This window comes from Giraffa tippelskirchi, chromosome 1 (assembly GCF_054371585.1).
Source record: "Giraffa tippelskirchi isolate mGirTip1 chromosome 1, T2T-mGirTip1v1.2.pri, whole genome shotgun sequence".
In the NCBI taxonomy this organism is placed as follows: Eukaryota; Metazoa; Chordata; class Mammalia; order Artiodactyla; family Giraffidae; genus Giraffa; species Giraffa tippelskirchi.
Genome location: NC_137275.1, coordinates 209,059,394 through 209,067,500, shown reverse-complemented (window position 1 = coordinate 209,067,500; position 8,107 = coordinate 209,059,394). Strand labels below are relative to the sequence as shown.

At 37.0% G+C, this 8,107-nt stretch overlaps 1 long non-coding RNA gene across 1 annotated transcript; it reads right to left on the bottom strand.

Moving 5' to 3' along the window:
* Positions 1 to 2,015: 2,015 nt before the first annotated feature.
* LOC145519877 (uncharacterized) lies at positions 2,016 to 6,658 on the bottom strand. Its single transcript, XR_014063993.1, has 2 exons — positions 5,107 to 6,658; positions 2,016 to 4,412 (listed from the first exon to the last, which is right to left on the bottom strand). It is a non-coding gene; the product is annotated as an uncharacterized LOC145519877 (long non-coding RNA).
* Between the last annotated feature and the right edge of the window lie 1,449 nt (positions 6,659 to 8,107).

Below are 8,107 nucleotides of genomic sequence, written 5' to 3'. Positions count from 1 at the left end.
AGGCTTGATATAGAAAAGATACTTTCAGACCTACAAGCAACCAGAAGATCTAAAATAATTCAAGTGATCCAACTGCTTATCTTAGTAAAAGACATTGTGGCATTATTTTACAGGAATGCATAATGATTTTGATGTTATCAGAAATGCTTGGGCAGAGTTCTTCAAGTAGGTACCATGTATTCTTTCTTATATCATTACTGTTATTATACTTATGAAATAAAGCTGAATATATCACAGGAGACCTAAAAGCCTACTGATTAAAACTCTTCCTATTAGATACAGTACACATACATCTTAGCTGAATGCAATTTGTGGTAATTCCTTAGAAGAAAATCCTATTTTGCTTTTAGCTGTAGACTTATCTAGTATTGAAATCATATTTAACTGAATTTTGTTTATTCTCTTTTTGATAGAATAATCTATTGTCCCCTTCATAATAGTTCTGGTTTCAACTATCCTTTATCACTTTCTACATTCTATTTCCTCCAAATAGCAAAGGAAGTTATTTTTCCTTTTCTTGAACATACTTGTTAATTTCTCCCTTTCTTTTTCTGGTCAAATGCCATCAGGTTTTAATTAATTCCCTCTATAATATTTGCATGCTATGACTTTCTTTAATTTATTCTGTCTACACTCTTGCCTTATTTAATTCAAGGAAACATTTGGGGAATGGATATAGTTTGCATAAAAAATGCTTCACAAATAAATTATTCTGCTTCCAGCCGCCAAAATGGGTAAACAAAAACTTGCAAAGCCATTTCTATAAAGTTAATCCACAAACAATGAGAACATTTCTGATTAATGTGGGTTAAAGCTACACTGAAAGTCATTTGTACACTTCAGTTGCACTTGCCCACTTGAAGTTTTAAAAAGTGATACTGAATTTAAGTGTTTGAAATTATGCTTTCAGGACCAGTTTTAAAAAGAATGTGTAAATTTGGCCTTGTTTGACTAATAGTCCTCTATCCAGATGGAACTGTGCATATGAGTTTTTAGAGCATTACAAGCTTGGAGGTCCAGTGATTGTGCCATGGTATTTTACAAATCAAATTTCTGTCCTGTGTGAATTGTTGCCAGTGTGATAGTATTTAATTTCTTGAAAAATAACTTCAATTCCATTAAAATGAACTGCTTGAACTAACATAAAACATGTTTTTGGAAGCTGTTAGGAGACAGAGAGAAACCTAAAGAGATGGAGAGACAGAGTTGGAGGAAAAGGTACTGGTATAAAGTAACATAGAGAAGGGAAAGTGTCTGATTAGAGGTCTCTGAGAGAGAGAGAATGAGCGAGAGAGAGAGAGAGGACACAGCAGAGGATACCAGGCTGTAATGATTTTTTTCACTTTTATTACTCTATATTATCTCTATATAGTCATCAAATTTTATGACTTGATATTTTATAAACACTCGTGTAATTGCTTATTATCTCTTTCATGCAGTAGAGTGTAAGTTCTAGGAGTGCAGAGACAGTTTTATTTTCAAATCTATACCAAGTGCTGGTCAATCATAGATTCTCAATAACTATTTGCTCAATAAAGTAAGAAAGGCTAAGTTAATACATTTCCAAAGTTTGGAAGTATATGAGCCAAGAAGATCTGAGCAACCCAAGCAGGAAAGGAATTGTGATGGCGACTTAAAGGTAAGTACAAGGAAAAATGAGACAGCAGGAAGACTACAGGTGGAACAACAGAAAATTCTGGTGTTTTCTTACAAAATTAATATGATAACATTTAAAATTCCTTAAAAGATAAAATAATCTGTTTGCAGTAGATTAAAGTAGATAAAGATGAAATTGATGTTATTATGTGTATGTATGAGTTTTATGGTAAAAAAGTAAAGAAGTATAGGGAGTAGGAGAGGCATATTTTAATGGTGTTACAGCAGGTATAGTTATTGTCACCATGTTTCTGAACAAATTGGAGACTCTTCTTTTGCTTGTCGTCAATTTAGTGTTTCTCTCTTCTACCAAAATAAATTTAAAACATCTCCATTCTAGGTTGAAAGGCAGTATGCTGCCTAGTAGCCTCCTTAAGTCCTATCAGGCAAAGGATGGGGGTGAATTCCACATCAGTTTATATAGTAAGGGGTAAGAAGTAGGTTTTATTGGGTAAAAAGAAATAACACAAGACATGTGACACAAATGCACATGTCTGCCAATCTCGCACTATTGCACAGAACGGTACTCCAGAACCAAGGCTTCCACTGATGAAGTTGAGGATCTCCTTTTTAAGGGCAAAAATGAGAAGGTGGCGTTATCAAGGAGGGAATAAACTGACTGGTTCGATTGTGGGCATTAGTTATTTATAGGAATATAAATTCCATCTGAAATGCTCATGGACTTCCCAGGTGGCGCTTGTGGAAAAGAATCTAACCTACCAATACAGGATATGTAAGAGATGCAAGTTCAATCCCTGGATCAGAAAGATCCCCTGGAGGAGAGCATGGCAAGTCACCCTGATATTTTTGCCTGGAGAATCCCATGGACAGAGGAGCCTGGTGGGCTCCTGAAGTGACTTAGCACACACACATGCATGATACAAAAATTAAAATATGAAAAACTTACTTGAATTTCTTTTAATCATCTTGTAAGTCTAAAAGTATAGCCAAAGTAGAACATTGCTATTGTTAGTTGCTAAGTCACGTCTGACTCTTTGCAACCCCATGGACTGCAGCATGACTTCATTTCTGAAAAGTTCTTTCCCATAGGGCATTATGCTGTTACATCATTCCAAGAACTCCTTTATATCACTTTGTGTGAGTTTTATAAATTAATGAAGACCTTGCTTTTGGGGGAAACATGCTATTTAAGATACTGTATGTTAGAGCTCCAAAATTTGGAAGTTCCCTTCCATTTGGGCACTTGAAATGCTCAGATTATGCTAGAATGCCATATGCAATTGCATCTGCATATGAGCAGCAGAGTCTCAGAGGGTTGTCTGAAAGATTCTTTGATCCATGGCTGATGTCACTGGAGGAATGTTTCAGTCTAAAACATGAGATGTCTTCAAAGACCCAGGATCTGCAGTTTAATTAAAATGGAAGGATGGAGGTGTGTTAAGGAGAAAATTTTTTAAAGAGCATCAAGACAAGAATTTACAGACTTCAAAGACAAAGAAAGTAGACAAGATAGTAGTCCCGGAGGATGGAATAAAATATGCTAGTAAAAATGGAGCAATATTTTGTTTCTTTTTAAGGTCTCTTGGAAATTACAAAACAGAAAATATTCAAAACACCCTCCATACCTTTGGTTCTCAGATTTCTAGGTTCAGCAGGATCTTTTGTCAAAATACAGTTGCCCAAGCCATACACTGAGTTTAATGATAAAGATTTTCAGTGGGAGAAGCTAGGTGATTGTATTTCAATCAAGGTTCAAGAATAGCTACTCCACAGTTTTTGTTACCTAATGTACCAGGCAATAAGGACAGAGATCTGGCTTTTAAGGGGCCTCCTTGGTGCTTAGCAGTAAAGAATCCTCCTGCAATGCAGGAACCGCAGGAGATGTGGGTTCGATCCCTGGGTCAGGAAGATCCCCTTGTGGAGAACATGGCAGCCCACTCCAGTATTCTTGCCTGGAGAATCCCCAAAGACAGAGGAGCCTGGGAGGCTACAGTACATAGGCTTTCAGAGAGTTGAACACTACTGAAGCAACTTAGCACGCACGCACTGGCTTTTAAGAGAGCAAAGCACCACTTTTTTTTTTTTTTTTTACTGAAATATAGTTGCTGTCCATGGAGTTCTCCAGGCAAGAATACTAGAGTGGGTAGCTATTACCTTCTCCAGGGGATATTCCCAACCCAGGGATTGAACCTGTGTCTCCTGCATTGCAGGTAGATTCTTTACCATCTGAGCAACTGGGGAAGCCCCCATAGTTGATGCACAATATTATATAATTTTTAGGCTTAGAGCATAGCAATTCACAACTTTTAATGGTTATATTCCACTTATAGTTGTTATAAAATATTGACTGTATTCCCTATGTTATGCAATATATCATTGTAGCTTATTTATTTTATACATAATATTTTGTATAGATTAATCCCTTACCGCTACTTGACTCTCCCCCCGCTTCCTTCTCTACATTGGTAACCATTACTTTGTTCTCTAGATTTGTGAGTCTATATCATTTTTTGTTATATTCAGTAGTTTGTTTTATTTTTTAGATTCCACATACATGTGATATCATACAGTATTTATCTTTCTATTTATGACTTATTTAACTTGGTATTATACCCTCCAAATCCATCCATGTTGTTGCAAATAGCAAAATTTCATTCATTTTTATGGCTGAATAGTATTTCATTGTATAGACATATGGTACCTTCTTAATCCGTTCAGTTGTTGATGGATACTTAGGTTGCTTCTATGCATGCTAAGTTGCTTCAGTCGTGTCCAACTCTTTATGAACCCCTGGACTGCAGTCCACCAGGCCCCTCTGTCCATGGGATTCTCCAGGCAAGAACACTGGAGTGGGTTGCCACCTCCTTCTCCAGGGTATCTTCCCAACCCAGGGATTGAACTCTCATCTCTTACATCTCTTGCATTGGCAGGAGGGTTCCCTACAATCAGTGCTGCCTGGGTGCACAGAATCAAAACCAGTCAGGGAACTGAATTTATCTGGGTTTGCTGTCTACACCATTAATGCCCAGTTATCCTCTGGCAGTGTAGACCTGAATCAAGAAGACTAGAAAGTCAGGATCTTGGAGGGAAAATCCCTATGATGGTGTGTGTTTTGATTTCATCATTAATTCTCAAAGGCTAAATTTTGAGATCATCTCACATTTGGTCCTGCTTATTCCCAATACTTGGGATGTTCCTCTTGCTTGTCTGTACTCCTAATCCTGGCCAATATCTAATTGTAAATAATACTATTATGAACATTGTTGGAGCAAGTATCTTTTCAAGTTAGCATTTTGTTTTTTTCAGATCTATACACAGGAGTAGAATTTCTGAGTCATATGATAGTTCCAGGGGCTTCCCTGGTGGCTCAGTGGTAAAGAATCTGCCTGCAATATAGGAGACTCGGATTCAATCCCTGGGTTGGAAAGATCCCCTAGAGGAGGGCATGGCAACCTACTCCAGTACTCTTGCCTGGAGAATCCCATGGACAGAGGAGCCTGGTGGGCTACAGTCCATAGGGTCACAAAGAGTCGGACACAACTGAGCAACTAAGCAGCAGCAGCAGAAGCAGCAGCATGTTAGTTCTATTTTCAGCTTTTTGAGAAATCTCCCTACTGTTTTCTACAGTGGCTGTAGAAATTTACATTTCCATCAGTAACGTATGGGGTTTCCCTTTTCTCCACATCCTCTCCAAAATTGTTATTTGTGTTCTTTTTGATGATAGCCATGCTGACAAGTATGAGGTGATATCTCATTGTGGTTTTAATTTCTATTTCTCTGGTCATTAACAATGTTGAGCATCTTTTCATGTGTCTGTTGACCATCAGTATATCTTCTTTGGAAAAATGTCTACTCAGGCCTCCTGCATTTTTTAATTGGATTCTTTGTTGTTTTGATGTTAAGTTATATGAGATACTTGTATATGTTGGATATTAACCTCTTATCAGTCCTATCATTTGCAAATATTTCTCCCATTCAGTGGATTGTCTTTTCATTTTGCCATTTGTTTCCTCTGGGTTTTTCTCTCCTATCATATGGACCCATGGAAAGTGGAAATTTTATTAGAACATTAATCAGTATTGTTGTTGTTGTTCAGTCACTAAGTTGTGTCTGACTCTTTGCAACCCCATAGACTGCAGCATGCCAGGCTTCCCTGTCCATCACTATCTCCCCGAGTTTGCTCAGACTCATGTCCATGGAGTTGGTGATGCCATCCAACCATTTCATCCTCTGTCACTCTCTTCTCCTCTCGCCTTCCATCTTTCCCAGCATCAGGTTCTTTTCCAGTGAGTCGGCTCTTCGTATCAGGTGGCCAAAGTATTAGAGCTTTAGCTTCAGCATCAGTCCTTCCAATGAATATTCAGGGTTGATTTCCTTTAGGATTGACTGGTTTGATCTCCTTGCTGTCCAAGAGACTCTCAAGAGTCTTCTCCAGCACCACAATTTAGCAGTGAAGTTTCTTCAAAGATTTGATGTTGGTTATGTGTGTGTTCATTCAATAAGTGCTTTTTGAACACCCCGAAAAGTATAATCCAATGTAATTCCTATTGGCAATAAAAGGATGAATCAAACAATTGAAATTATCTTTAATTTACTCACATGCTAATTGTAGAGGCACACGAGCAATCAAGAAAATACAATAGAGGACATGAAGGTAGATAAACACAGATAGAGGATAGCAGTAGGGAGTGAGAGCCTTAATCCAATTGAAAGAAGAAGTTCACATCAGCTGGCCAAAGTAATGGAGCTTCAGCTACAGCATCCGTCATTCCAAAGATTGATTATACAGGACTGATTTCCTTTAGCATTGACTGGTTGGATCTCCTTGCAGTCCAAAGGGCTCTCAAGAGTCTTCTCCAACACCACGGTTCAAAAGCATCATTTCTTCAGCTCTCAGCTTTCTTTATGGTCCAACTTTCACATCCATACATGACTACTGGAGAAACCATTGTTATGACTAGATGGAACTTTGTTGGCAAAGTAATGTCTCTGCTTTTTAATAAGTTGAAAAAAAAAAAAAGAAAAGAGAGAAGAAGTTCTCAGAGAAAATTAAGCCAAATCTTGAAAAATGATCATACAGCTAAGTTAACTTGGGGTTGTCTATTGACCACATTTCAGTCAGAATTGATCTGGTTAAAAAAAAAGTCATGAAACAACTGGGGTAGCCACAAATATTTAAATATATGTCTTTTTGGTATACTTCTGGCTGTGCATAATTCATACCAGTTGATTAGAGTAATTAAGTATATCCAGAGTAAACAGTTGTGGAAGAAGTGCAAATGATGGAAAAGTGCAGATCACAACAGTCTTGTTTAATAAAATTAGAAATTTAAATTTTATCCTGTAAACAAAGAACTTCAGAATGATTTTTAAAAATCAAAGGAAAAAATCAGTTTTGCATATTTGAAAGCCCCTTTTGCCGTTGTGATCAAATTATGAAGGATAATTAAAGGTGCGGTAATGCAATTGATGTCTGAAAAAATATTATGGACATCTGGGACAATGACAATGATATAGATGGAAATGGACATGAAAGATATTAAGAAGACAATAAACAGGACTTGCAGAGTAAATATGAGTTGATGGTGAGTAAATAAATGCATACAAATTTTACATTTGATCTGTAGAAATACTTCACTGCCAAACATTTTAATAAAATGTGCCTTCCCCATAAACATATGGGCTTTGGAGAGAAAATTAAAGTGAACTTGACTCTCTTGAAATACAGAAACACTGCCCTGTCCTCTGAGGTATGGGGGTGGCCAGAACTGTGGATTTTGACACACATCCAGTCTCGTTTATTGTCTTCTTAATATTTTCTTAATCGGAAAATAGCCTGGTAAATGTTTGAAAAATACTACTTTTAGATCAATAGGGGAAAGATATATAGGTTTCCTCTTAATGTTTTAAATGCTCTGATGTTAAGGTGGTTAATCTAGGATCAACAATATCTGTTGAGCATTAAACAATATTAACTGGCCAATTAATATTAGGCAGCTAGTATGTTCTACTGAGGAGATTGACTGAAGGATTCTGTTCATAGAGCTAATATTGTAGCGTCAATGTAGGACACAGCACATCATGCTCTATGTCAGACCTTCCAGGAGTGCTTGGTGAGGTAGAGGGAAGAGGAGTTAACCTGGGACACTTCATGGTATGGATGAAACTCAAATATGCTTTAAAAATAATATGGGATTTTTGCTTTCCACAATGGCACAAAAAGGCAACTGGAGGAAACATATTCATGAAGTAAAAATCTAGATTCATTTAAAGGGATTAATAATATCTACTTTTCTGATTAATTGTAAGAAGAAGAGGGAAGAAGGGGGAAGAGAAGAAAGAGGAGAAGGAGAAAGGAGAAAAACGGAGGAAGAAAAAGCGGGAAACAAATTATTTTTTTTCAAATTACCTGTAATACTTCCATCCAGAGATCAGCTTCATTAACAGTTTTCTGAATAATATTCAAGTCTGTTAAAAGTACATATTATAC